The sequence below is a fragment of the Alosa pseudoharengus genome, unplaced genomic scaffold (genome assembly GCF_046254945.1).
Source record: "Alosa pseudoharengus isolate Yale_2024_CS ecotype anadromous, Long Island Sound unplaced genomic scaffold, YU_APseudo_1.1 YU_APseudo_1.1_scf_3, whole genome shotgun sequence".
Classification (NCBI taxonomy): domain Eukaryota; kingdom Metazoa; phylum Chordata; class Actinopteri; order Clupeiformes; family Clupeidae; genus Alosa; species Alosa pseudoharengus.
Window position 1 is genome coordinate 48,267,227 of NW_027468718.1, and position 12,695 is coordinate 48,279,921.

The 12,695-nt window shown below is 41.4% G+C and overlaps 1 long non-coding RNA gene across 4 annotated transcripts; it reads left to right on the top strand.

The window, feature by feature from the left end:
• Window positions 1-4,437: 4,437 nt before the first annotated feature.
• Window positions 4,438-9,377, top strand: LOC143100915 (uncharacterized). Of its 4 annotated transcripts, XR_012981972.1 has the most exons (9): window positions 4,438-4,621; window positions 5,377-5,481; window positions 5,587-5,653; window positions 7,859-7,952; window positions 8,148-8,231; window positions 8,346-8,435; window positions 8,533-8,625; window positions 8,757-8,833; window positions 8,960-9,377. It is a non-coding gene; the product is annotated as an uncharacterized LOC143100915 (long non-coding RNA). The 4 variants fall into 4 exon arrangements; XR_012981971.1 differs by having other exon boundaries at window positions 5,377-5,653; window positions 8,954-9,377; XR_012981969.1 differs by having other exon boundaries at window positions 5,377-5,653.
• The last annotated feature ends 3,318 nt before the right edge of the window (window positions 9,378-12,695 follow it).

Here is a 12,695-nt window from a genome sequence, read left to right on the forward strand (position 1 = left end):
GTTTTTTTACTGAGGGCAATCATATGAATCATTGATATCCATTGCAACACCCAGGAGAGTAAAAAATAATTTTACAAAATAGGGGAATGCTGCGATCGGCGGACTTTGACCTACACACGCACGCACGCACGCAGTAGCCGGCAGTCACGAGACTCTAATCATGTATAATGAGCAGTGCATTAATCGGTGTCTCCGTAGCACACATGGGAAAGGCAGCGCTGTGCTACATAGCACTTTAAGAATGTCATCGCAGGTTCGAATCCAGCCTGAAGCACAGTCCGGCTGTTTCCGCGGTCTCACGATGTTTTACGCGACGGTGCCCTCTGCTCAGCGTCTTCCCGATCGCCCGCGACATCTTATGAAGCAGAGTTTGTAACTGTTTGCGTCCTGTTTCTTGTGCTTTTTTACTGAGGGCAATCATATGAATCATTGATATCCATTGCAACACCCAGAGGAGTAAAAAATAATTTTACAAAATAGGGGAATGCTGCGATCGGCGGACTTTGACCTACGCACGCACCCACGCAGTAGCCGGCAGTCACGAGACTCTAATCATGTATAATGAGCACTGCACTAATCAGCATCTCCGTAGCACATATGGGAAAGGCAGCGCTGTGCTACATAGCACTTTAAGAATGGCATTGCAGGTTCGAATAAGGCCTGAAGCACCGTCCGGCCATTTCCGCGGTCTCGCGTTGTTTTACGCGACGTGCCCTCTGCTCAGCGTCTTCCCGATCGCCGGCGACATCTTATGAAGCAGAGAACCTGAGTGTTTGTAACTGATTGCATTCCTGTTTCTTGTGTTTTTTTACTGAGGGCAATCATATGAATCATTGATATCCATTGCAACACCCAGGAGAGTAAAAAATAATTTTACAAAATAGGGGAATGCTGCGATCGGCGGACTTTGACCTACACACGCACGCACGCACGCAGTAGCCGGCAGTCACGAGACTCTAATCATGTATAATGAGCACTGCATTAATGGTGTCTCCGTAGCACACATGGGAAAGGCAGCGCTGTGCTACATAGCACTTTAAGAATGTCATCGCAGGTTCGAATCCAGCCTGAAGCACAGTCCAGCTGTTTCCGCGGTCTCACGATGTTTTACGCGACGGTGCCCTCTGCTCAGCGTCTTCCCGATCGCCCGCGACATCTTATGAAGCAGAGTTTGTCCATACAGTAATCAGCGCTCTGTTGCAATTGCGTGTCTGTTTCTAAATGTTTGCTGTCTGCCTGTTGTGCTGTTTACAGAGGGCACTTATATTAACCACTGATATCAATTGCAACAGCCGGAGAAATAAAAAAAAAATTTCTACGAGGAGGGCCTTTGGCTTACAAACGCTACGGCCAACGTCACGAGACTGTCATAATGGATAGAAAACCGAGAACTACAGTAATCAGCGCTCCCGTAGCACAATGGACTGGACGTCACTGTTTAAAGCACTTGAAGCATTGTGCCGGCGTCGCAGTTTCTGATCGTGCTTCATGACGTGACCTTCCCGTTAATTTTACCGATGTCCGGTAGCGTAGTCAGTGCAATCGCGAGTGCGTGCGTGTGTAGGTGCGTGCGTGCGTGCGATCTCGCGATCTCTTAAGAAGCCAATTGCGTGTCTGTTTCTAAATGTTTGCTGTCTGCCTGTTGTGCTGTTTACAGAGGGCACTTATATTAACCACTGATATCAATTGCAACAGCCGGAGAAATAAAAAATATTTTTCTACGAGGAGGGCTTTTGGCTTACAAACGCTATGGCCAACGTCACGAGACTGTCATAATGGAAAGAACACCCAGCACTACATGACACAGCGCTCACGTAGCACAATGGACTAGACGTCGGTGTGCAAAGCACTTGTATTGTGCCAGCGTCGCAGGTTCTAATCTTGCTTCATGAGGTGACCAACTCTGTCACGCGGGCTTCCGTTCATTTTGCCGTTGTCCGGTAGCCTGCGTGCGTGTGTAGGTGCGTGCGTGCATGCGATCTCGCGATCTCTTAAGAAGCCAATTGCGTGTCTGTTTCTAAATGTTTGCTGTCTGCCTGTTGTGCTGTTTACAGAGGGCACTTATATCAATTGCAACAGCCGGAGAAATAAAAATATTTTTTTACGAGGAGGGCCTTTGGCTTACAAACGCTACGGCCAACGTCACGAGACTGTCATAATGGATAGAACACCCAGCACTACATCAAACAGAAGCAGCAATTTGTCAGTGTGGCACAATTACAAAATAGTGCTAATAGATAGATAGATACTTTATTGATGCCCAAGGGGAAATTCAAGCTATTAATATGAGATGTTACTCAGTGTGGAACAGTAAACTTTCAATGTGGGGAGTTCATGAGCCAATGATCCGCTGTACTGATGTAACTACGCGTTGCAGTGAACCACAGGATGTGAGGATGTGCAGAATGTGAGGATGCGCAAGATGTGAGGATGTTGAGGATGATTATGTTAATTGAAGAGCAATCAGAATTGAAATCCCTGCTCTCCCAACATGTCAGGAGAACCACAGATGAGCGAAATTGGTAGTGGAACACTTCTTTCTGTACATGTTCTGTTGGTCAGGATATCAGGAGCAAATACCTGTGAAAAAGTAGAAGTAGAGGGCTGAATTTTAGATGTGACTGGAGCATACAAGATCTTCCCTAAAAATAACAACAACATCAACAACACCAAGAACAAGAACAATAATAACAAGAACAACAAGAGAAGCAACAAGAACAACAAGAACAAGAACAACAAGAGCAACAACAACAACAAAAGCAACTCACTAATAAACATTAATTGTGATACAAGAGAATATGTGTTTGGCCAGGTTATAGCAACAATTGCTAATGTGTGTTTGTCTATCGATACAGAAAGCGCTTTCAGATATAACCTCCGGAGTACATGCGGAGGTTTGTCAAACGGAGGTCCTACCCTTCGGATGATTCAGATATGATGCTAACCTGCGGACCTAATACTGACCTTATACGGACGTATGTGTGAACGACATACACGCACATTACAGAATCTCCGTGTGGTTGTCGAGTGAGGGGTGGGGGCTTGTAGAGTTCACAAGCTGCGAGATATGACGCAGAATATATGCGGCCGCTGCCTGTCACAGCTGCTTTTTGTTTAAAAAGTGTAGCCTATGCATTATAGGCTAAAGAAGATAAATCTATTGTGCGTAGGCTAATACTTGAAGTAGGATAGTCACGTAAGTGCGCACATACAGTATTTGTATGTGTGCTTCGAATAAACACATTTATCTGTTTTCAGCGTTATGTACCAGAATCTGGTTTGTGTTGGAGAGAGAGAGCATGCACCAACCTGGTCTCACGGGAATCCGTGAAATAGCCACGGACGCTTAACTCAAAATCCGTGGTGGGCCCACGGAATCACTGAAATTTCCGTGAAACTCACACGGATTTCGATTCAATGCAAGTTAATGACACTCATATCCCGTGGCTATTTCACGGATCCCCGTTTAAACAACTGTTATCTTATTGGGAAACACACTTTTGATACATTCAGTTCGATTTTTATTGCCTTTTTTAGTGTCTGTGTAATGTTAGCCTGTCAGGCGTTGCATTCCATCCCTGTTTCAACAACTGAGTGCAGATTTCCTCTCAACGGAAGTTACATTTCCGTGAAACACACACGGATTTCGTTCCAATGCAAGTTAATGACAATATATTCCGTGGCTATTTCACGGATCCCCGTTTAACAACTGAGTGCAGATTTCGCTCAACGGATGTTGTTATCTTATTGGGAAACACACTTTTGATACAATCAGTTCGATTTTTATGTAATGTTAGCCTGTCAGGCGTTGCATTCCATCCCTGTTTCAACAACTGAGTGCAGATTTCGCTCAACGGAAGTTACATTTCCGTGAAACACACACAGATTTCGTTCCAATGCAAGTTAATGACAATATATTCCGTGGCCCACACACGGATCCCCCGTTTCAACAACTGAGTACAGATTTCGGTCAACTGACTTTTATAACTTTGGGATACATGGATATTGAATAATTACAGTCGTTTCAGGACTGCATATTTGCCGTTGGCTTAAATGATGCCCTTATTTAAGTGGGATATTTAATAAAAACGTTCTCACTTCTCATTTCAGCGAGGCATAGTAACCGTTGCTAGGTAAACAAAGCCCATGTCAGAAGCGTATCCCCAGAGAATGTCAACTTAAAAAGAATAGCTTACTGATAGCACTAGTTCTTTCGTCTCAATACTGATTATGAAGTTGTTATAAATGTAATACACTACTGCAGAAATGTTTATATTGCTTAAGGTGGAAATAAAGTTCTTTGGCAAAGAGATGCATTCTGGGAAGTGATGTGTTTAAATGTAATGGCTACATATACCCAAGTTTCTTTCATTCGGAGATTTATGCTCATTATTTTACAAATTTGAGCAAGGATATAAAATATTAAGACTACTTTTTCATTGCTATTGATATTTTGGCGCAATTTTGTGCATCGCGTCACTGTGTGCGACGATCCCAGGGCGACGCTCGAAAAAGGAAACAGCCCCAGTGTGATAGGCTGGTTGCTGTCATGTGACACACGCCACCACAAGAAAGCGGAAACGCATCGTAGAGCGAGAGCTGGCTGGCTATGTGGGGTAAGGTAAGTTAAACTACGTTAATTTAGTAAATAATAATAATAATGGTGTTGTTTTTTGTTGTTTCGAACAAAATATAGGTATACTTATCATGACCAAAAACCCTTCATGCTGTAAAACAACTAGAATCACGCGAAATTAGTGCAATTTCTTAGTGAATGTCTTATAATGGTAAAAGACGTGGACAAATGCGTGATAATTAGCCAAATAAATAATTGTTATGGTTATTTGGTTAAATTATCGAAATGAGTGCGATGGTGATTGAGATGGTGTTTGACATTAAATTATAAGCAGGTCAGTTTCACATAATAAGCTATTTGTTTCTTTGGGTCTGGGTAATTCATGTGACAAAAAATTCTGTTATGCTACTACCGTTTTTCTGAAAAACAAAGCAACATTTCTATCTCCAAAATAATGCATTTCTGAGTGTACTACGTAGTGCATGCAGCTTTTAATGTCCAAAGTAGCCTATACTGATTTTCCTGCATAAGAACTACAAATACTCCTTCAAAACTACAGTGTTGACACTTGAAGTTGTGGAGTTATATTTTAGTAGCCTATTCTATAATAGAATAAATACCCACATCAGTTTTACCCTTGTCTCACCTGTATACAAGGGTACAAGGTGTATGAATTGCAGTAGTGATCAAATGAAAAAGGAAAGAAAGGTGTCCTGATGTGTTGTTTAGGGATGGTGCTGCAATGTTTTCTCGACATATCTTTATGTCTTTTTTTCTCCCCTCTACTTATGTTTTCACAGATCCTTGCTCCTGATATCCTGATGTATGGGTTGCATTTCATTAAATTACTCCAACAGAACACTCACAGAAAGGAGAGTGGTGTCAAACTACAAGACAGCCAGTATGTAAGCAAGGCCTTGTTTGTCCTTGTTTGGCTACTCATTTGTCAACTTCCTGAAGAGGCTGAAGCATGCTGGCCTTGACACCTCAGTCCTTGCTTCCATTAACAGCTGTGTTATGGAGTGCATCCTCACATCATGGTCTACTGCAGCGGTGGATACAGAGGACAATTGGCAGGTATTTTACATCACTTTTACATTACTTTTACTGTGATTTTGCTAGATATGGTTGTCGCTGTGCTAAATATAGGCCCATATTGTAGATTTAGATTGTTTCTACAGATTGTAGAAAGTAGATTGAACTGATACATTTAGGCCTACACTGTTAAGGGACAGCTGAATTGACCACCTAAACCATATATTTTCTGAAAGCCTATAGCCTCTAGATGTCAATTAATATACATTAAGACATGTCCCACCTTCCCACTGACTTTGGTGCATCATAAGGCGTACATAGGCCCATATTGTAGATCGAGAAACGCATTGTACAGCTGATATATTTAGGCCTACACTGTTAAGGGACAGCTGAATTGACCACCTAAACCATATATTTTCTGAAAGCCTATAGCCTCTAGATGTCAATTAATTAAGACATGTCCTACCTTCCTACTGACTTTGACATATCAAAACTCCACCTCTGGGAGTGGTCAACTTTTTTTATGTTTTTCCTTCACAGTTTTTTTTGTGGGTGTCTCAGAGATCCCACCTTTGGAACATTTGTCAGGGGCCTCAAGGGGGTGCCGTGCGTTTTGGTCCCATCCCTCTAGCACCTAGCTTTACCGCGCCAGCAGAGGGAAACCTTGTATGTTTCGAACCGTTTATCTCCTTCCGGGAATAATCCACCGACTCCAAACTGAGCCTGGCTTGTTTGTGATGTCCCGTTGTTCAACATATTCTGATTTCATACTGATCGGATCAACATAACTGTGCTTTTTGGCTAAAAATTGAAAAATGGCTAAATGTTAAAGCAACACCAAAGAGTTTTTTGTACCTTAAAATAGTGTTTCCAAAATCGTTTCAGTGGTTCATCAACTCGTAACAGGGTGAACGGCACTTTCTGCATCCGCTTCGAGGCCCTCTATCGGCTATAACCGCACTATGTAAGTTTGCCGGATCGGGTAGCGGATATGTAGTTCGATGGAATGAGACATGAGAAACTACAAATTTGACTTGCATCTGATGTCGCAATACATCGTACTTTCATAAAATCATGCAACATATTCTACCTTGTCTGTGGACATTGTTATTTGCAAAGCTGGTGCTGGATAAACAAATAGTGCGTGCGACAGAGGAAAAGTTCTTTGGTGTTGCTTTAAATTGCCAAAAAAGTAGGCACAATGCTTTGCGTTACAGCTAGAGCGATGAAACTTTGCACGCTCTATGTGGGTCTTGTGCAGAAGGTCTGACTTGAATTTCAGCCTCGTAGCTCCATGCTACCACCCAAAACTCTACCTCTGAAGTGGGAGTGGTCAACTTTTTAAAAGTTTTTCCTTCACTGTTTTTTTTGTGGGTGTCTCAGATATCCCACCTTTGGAACAGTTGTCAGGGGCCTCAAGGCGGTGCCGTGCGTCTTGGTCCCATACCTCTAGCACCTAGCGTTACCACGGCAGAAGAGGGAAACCTTGTATGTTTCGAACCGTTTATCTCCTTCCGGGAATAATCCACCGACTGGATGTGTCCCGTTGTTCAACATATTCTGATTTCATACTGATCAGACCAACATAAGTGAGTTTTTTGGCTAAAAATGTAAAAATGGCTAAACGTTAGCAATTCTACTGCTTTGTTATTTTGCCACCATATGTACCCTAGCAACACCCAAGCAACCACCTTAATTACCCTAGCAACACCCAAGCAACCATCTTAATTACCCTAGCAACCACTTGTATAATGTCAAGCTAGCAACCACCATAGCAACCAACATGCTTACCCTAACAACCACCATAGCAACCATGTTATTTTGCATAGCAACCACCATATCTACCTTAGCAACACCATAGCAACCATTCAATTTACCCTAGCAACAACCACAATATGACCATAGTAACCACATGACATGTCCTAATGTATGTTAAATCACACCTACAACTGACCAGCTTTCAGAAAATATATGGTTTGCATGGCTGAAACTGCTTTGCCTTTGAGTTGGAGCTCAAAACTTATCATATGTGTACCTCGTTCGCCAATATACAAAATAGTGCCATGTATAGAGTTATGAACACTGATCGTATGATATGCAAAAGTCTGCAGGAAAGTAGGTCAGGCTTTCAGAATACAGTGGGACATGTCTCAATTCATGCTAATATTGGGTGCAGTGAAGAAAGAAAGGGAGGGAGGCTGCTTTTAAAAGAGAGGGAAAGTATAATATTTTTAATATTGTTTTCAGATGAAGAATTGGTGCGGTGGTGAGGCTGGAGCACCCCTGGCTTTTGCCGTATGGGTTGACTTCAGCAGTGAGTCACCCACCGTTAATTTCACAGGTATATGTAATATGTTTTTATTCAACAACATTTCAATGATGAGATCTATCGAAGATGACATTCAATGGAAGAACAATTATTTTAGTATGGTCACAATCTGGCCCTGAGTTTTGATAAAAATGATATTGACATGGCAACACAAACCGAATTGATAATGGATTTTAAGGGTTTTTTTCCCGGTTACGGTTCATTTAGGGCCAAAGTATCTTGAGGCCTTTTGGACCAATGACAGGAAGGCTGAGCTGCTAAACATGTACACTAATAGGGGTGTGTCAAGTGGTATGTATAAATGAAAGTGGTGTTAAGGTTTGTTTCTGTGTCAATCCTTTCTTGAAGTTCAGAAAAGGAACCTTAACATTTGTTTTTAATGACACTGAGCGTACTGTCTTACAGATGCTTTGGGGGGTGAGAGGCCATACGTTGACCCTGATATCAGTGGCACACATTGCCGGATGGCAATTGGCCGTCTGATAAAAGAACATGGTATGACTGGCATTGTATGTTTTCAATTTCCTTATTTAAAGATCAAAATGATGCAGACTACTGAATCTGATTACACTTTAACACCCTTCTATCTCAGCACTGAGTCAGGGTTTGTCTCGGTCTGAATATCTGCCACAACACAGGCCGCCTTGGTGGCCTGAGGAATTGCCCTTTGCCTCAGTCAGTGACGGTATGTTAATATTGACCAACTATTACTGTTTCAACTGCATGCACACAGCTGTTGCAACATGATTTGACTTTTCATAAGAGTATATGATAAAACCAGTAATGATGCATTGTTTGCCATTTTTTATGGAAAAGGTGAAGGGCGTAAAGCTTTCACTGCTGAAAAGCTGAGGCAGGTGGTACGCTCATACAATGCGTATTACAATCTCCAGGTATATATACAAATGCATGAACCTGTCTAAAACCTTTTGCATACCAGTGTGTTTTACAGACTAAAACAGATTTGTACACACATATCTAACAATAATGTGCTTTTCCTTTAATCTGTTGAGCTGCAGCAGTCTGTTGAGGCACCACCATCACCCCCATCACCAGCACCAGCAGCAACACCAACAGCAGCACAAACACCACCAGCACCACAAACACCACCAGCAGCAGCGGCAGATCATAAAGAAGGATCACAATACTACATGTCATTTCCTTTAATGTGTCAACATCTTTTGGAAAAGTAAAGCATCTATCATCATAAAGCAATCTCACTTTTCTTTGTTGATAAGCTACGTGTTTTTCATCGTAATTGATTCAATATCCAAGTGTGACAGTTTTGGTGTACCATGAACAGAACAGGACAATTGGAAACAGTTAGCCACCTATGTTACAGAGTCTAAAAACAAGCAGATTAGCACTAGCAGATTTAGAAATAGCTTCTTTCCCAATGCAATAACAATAAAGGAATTCATTCATTTAGTCATTTCAGTTTGTATTACTACTTTCATTATTATTGTTGTAATCTCACATGTACTATGGCTATCATAATTAAAATGAGATAGATACATAGATAATGTGTCAGTGAAAATACATATATGAGCCAATGTTCCAGCAGATGGGGTATGGATATCGGGCATGCATATCCACTCCTAGGCCTATTCTCCTACACTCCCCCTGTAGTAGCCAGCATTACATTGAAATCTCTCACTTTGGCCTATAGGACACTGACTGGATCTGCTCCTTGTTATTTTAATTCAATGATCAAGATGTACTTCCCCAACCGCCCACTGCTGTCTTCTGATTACCATTTGTTCTGTCGACCACTCATGAACGCTAAATTCAAGACTCTTCCTCAGTGGTTCCATGTGGGTGCAATAAGTTGCACAGTGCTCTTTGTTCCTGTGATAGTTTACAGTGTTTTAAAAGGGGTCTAAAGGCACATTTGTTCAACATGCACTTAGTCCATTAAACAGTAAGCAACTTGTTATTATATCATTGATTGAATGGGCATTTGTTTATTAGCCTATTGCTTGTCCTTATTACAGTCTGATCAACATCTTAATTTATTCCCTGTTCAATTTAAGTGTTATATCGTTTTATATATTTATATGTTGCTTTGAACAGCAAAGATTAGGATAATGAGCCTCCTTATTCTTCAGCCAAGCAGGTAGGCCTACGGGGCGTTGCCTAGCAACAAGGGTCAGAAGTAGCCTACTGTACACGTTTTTCGATATTTTGTGGAATTATACTTCTTTTCATTGAATGCCAATGAGTCATGTACTAACTTGCTTTAACTATTTCTCTACATATTATACCCAGCAAAAGTCGTCTGTGCCAGTGTGCATCCTAACAATAATTTGTTTATGTTTTAATACAAAGCCGTTTTAATGAACTACAAATTCGGCGCCATTGTTATAAAGCAGCGTTGAAATGAACGCTACACGTCATGGGGCATGTAGTCTAATTACAGAAATAGCTATAATTTCAAAATTACAAAAATATTTGTATATATAACATGAGAAACATGCTTGAATTATTAAGATGTATCACCTGCTTGACTATAAAGTCAAAAGCTTGCAACATTTGTAATATTTTTAAATACATGTTATTTTCCCATTTTTGCACATGAGGTAGCCTACATATATCATTGCATATATCAGATAAAAGCACAATATAGATGTTATGAGGTGCTTGGTTTGATCCATGAACTTGTGTGCATCCAAAATCTCTTATTGCAAAATCCTTAGAGAAGCTGATTAAAGCTGAGCTCCTAATCAAGGTGCAACCTCTCTTGGATCCTTCCCAGTTTGCCTATAGGGCCAAGAGGGGGGTGCAGGATGCTACCATCACTCTACTAAGTCTTCTCTATAAACACCTGGAGGAAAGTGGGAATCATGCAAGGTTGCTCTTTGTAGATTTCTCCTCGGCATTTAACACCATCCAACCCCACCTACTGATTGAGAAACTACTGAACAACTTTAGCCTTGACCCAAGCCTGATTGGTTGGCTACTTGATTTCCTCACGCAGAGTTCAGAGAGTGAGGGTAAATAAAGTGCTGTCCAGTGGCCTAACATCATCCACAGGCTCACCTCAGGGGTGTGTTCTCTCCCCCCTGTTGTACATACTGTACAACAATGACTGCCGCAGCCAGTATGACAACAGGCACATTCTAAAATTTGCAGATGACTCTGTAATTGTCAGTCTCCTGAATTCCCATGAGAATGAGCATGGCCCTGTTATCAATGAATTTGTGTCATGGTGTGAAGATGCTTTTTTGCATCTGAACATCAGTAAAACCAAGGACATGTCCATAGATTTCAGACGCCTTCCCCCTGTTCCAAAACACAGTGTCATCAACGATCAAGATGTTGAAATTGTATCATCTTACAAGTACCTAGGCACCTTGATTGATGACCGGCTTAAGTTCGACCTGAACACCACCTCGGTGTGCAAGAGAGGGCAACAAAGACTCTCTGCACTTAGGAAACTGGCTAAGTTTCAGGTGGACAAAACATTGATGGCATTGTTTTACAAAGCTTTTATTGAGTCAATCCTCACATTCTCCATTATCTGCTGGTATGGAAATGTCACCATCAGAGACAAAAATGCACTTTCCAAGATAGTAAATGTGGCCAGTAAGATAGTGGGAGTGAAGTTTGTTAGTCTCACCGAATATTTTAATAAGCAGGTGTTCAACAAAGCGATACAAATATATCAAGACACAAGCCATCCCCTGTATTCTGAATACGTGCTGCTGCCACCTGGCTTGCGTTTGTTGGCATCCTATTGCTTTTAACCATAGGTACAAAAATTCCTTCATCCCCTTTTCTATTCAAGTACTGAATGTACACAACAGGAAAAGATAGATTTGTCCATTTAGTGACCCCCCCCCCCATATTCATTCACTTCCTCCTCTTATATCTAACTTATTTAATTAAGTTTTATCTTGGTTTTACTGACTTTTTAGGCATTGTCAGACCTATTTATGTCGTGTGGTATGTGATCCTGTCTGCAATCAAATTGCCCATTTGGGACAAAGAAATAAATTGAACTTGAAAACTGTCAAAAAATGCAGCCGAATAGCTGTGTGGATGGTACTTTGCAGGGCTGTCGCGTAGGTCAAAACTGACCAGCAGAACTGACCATGTCATGCAAATTATGTTTATTTCATATCAAAACACTTGCATCAGGTAAAAGCACAATATAGATGTTATGAGGTGCTTGGTGTACTCAAGTAAATGTACTCCGTTACTGTCTGGCTCTGACTGCGCTGTAGTAGAATTTGCTATATGCACATGATGGGAATGCTCTATGTGTCTCTGCTGTCTTTGAAATGGCAGGTTATCTTTTGTGTGTATTCCTGTTTTGCTTTACTGATGCTAGGGGAAAGTTTGGCTCTCGTTGTTCTCAGATCAGTTTCATCCTTGGCTCTGAAGGCGTTCTCGGCAGCCTATGGACATCTCCTGTCATGTCTTCCAGTTAGCCGGGTCTTTGTGTGTGTCACATCATCGATGCACTTACTGATGTAAGAAGTAACAGGAGCTCCCATGCCACAAGGCACCTGGACCCTCTAGACCACAGTCAAAAACAACAGCAAGTATACTACAATAGCAACAATGACTTAAAACAAATATCAAAAGCAGTAATTACTCTGTGGCACTTTTAAATGTTTAGTGAATGAAAGTTCTTCTGCCAGTTTGTCCTAACAACTGCAATACAAGAAGTAGTGGGAGACAAGCTAACAACACACAACACGGTGATTCTGTTGAGAAAACAGGGTGGTAAAACATGTGTGATACTTCCTA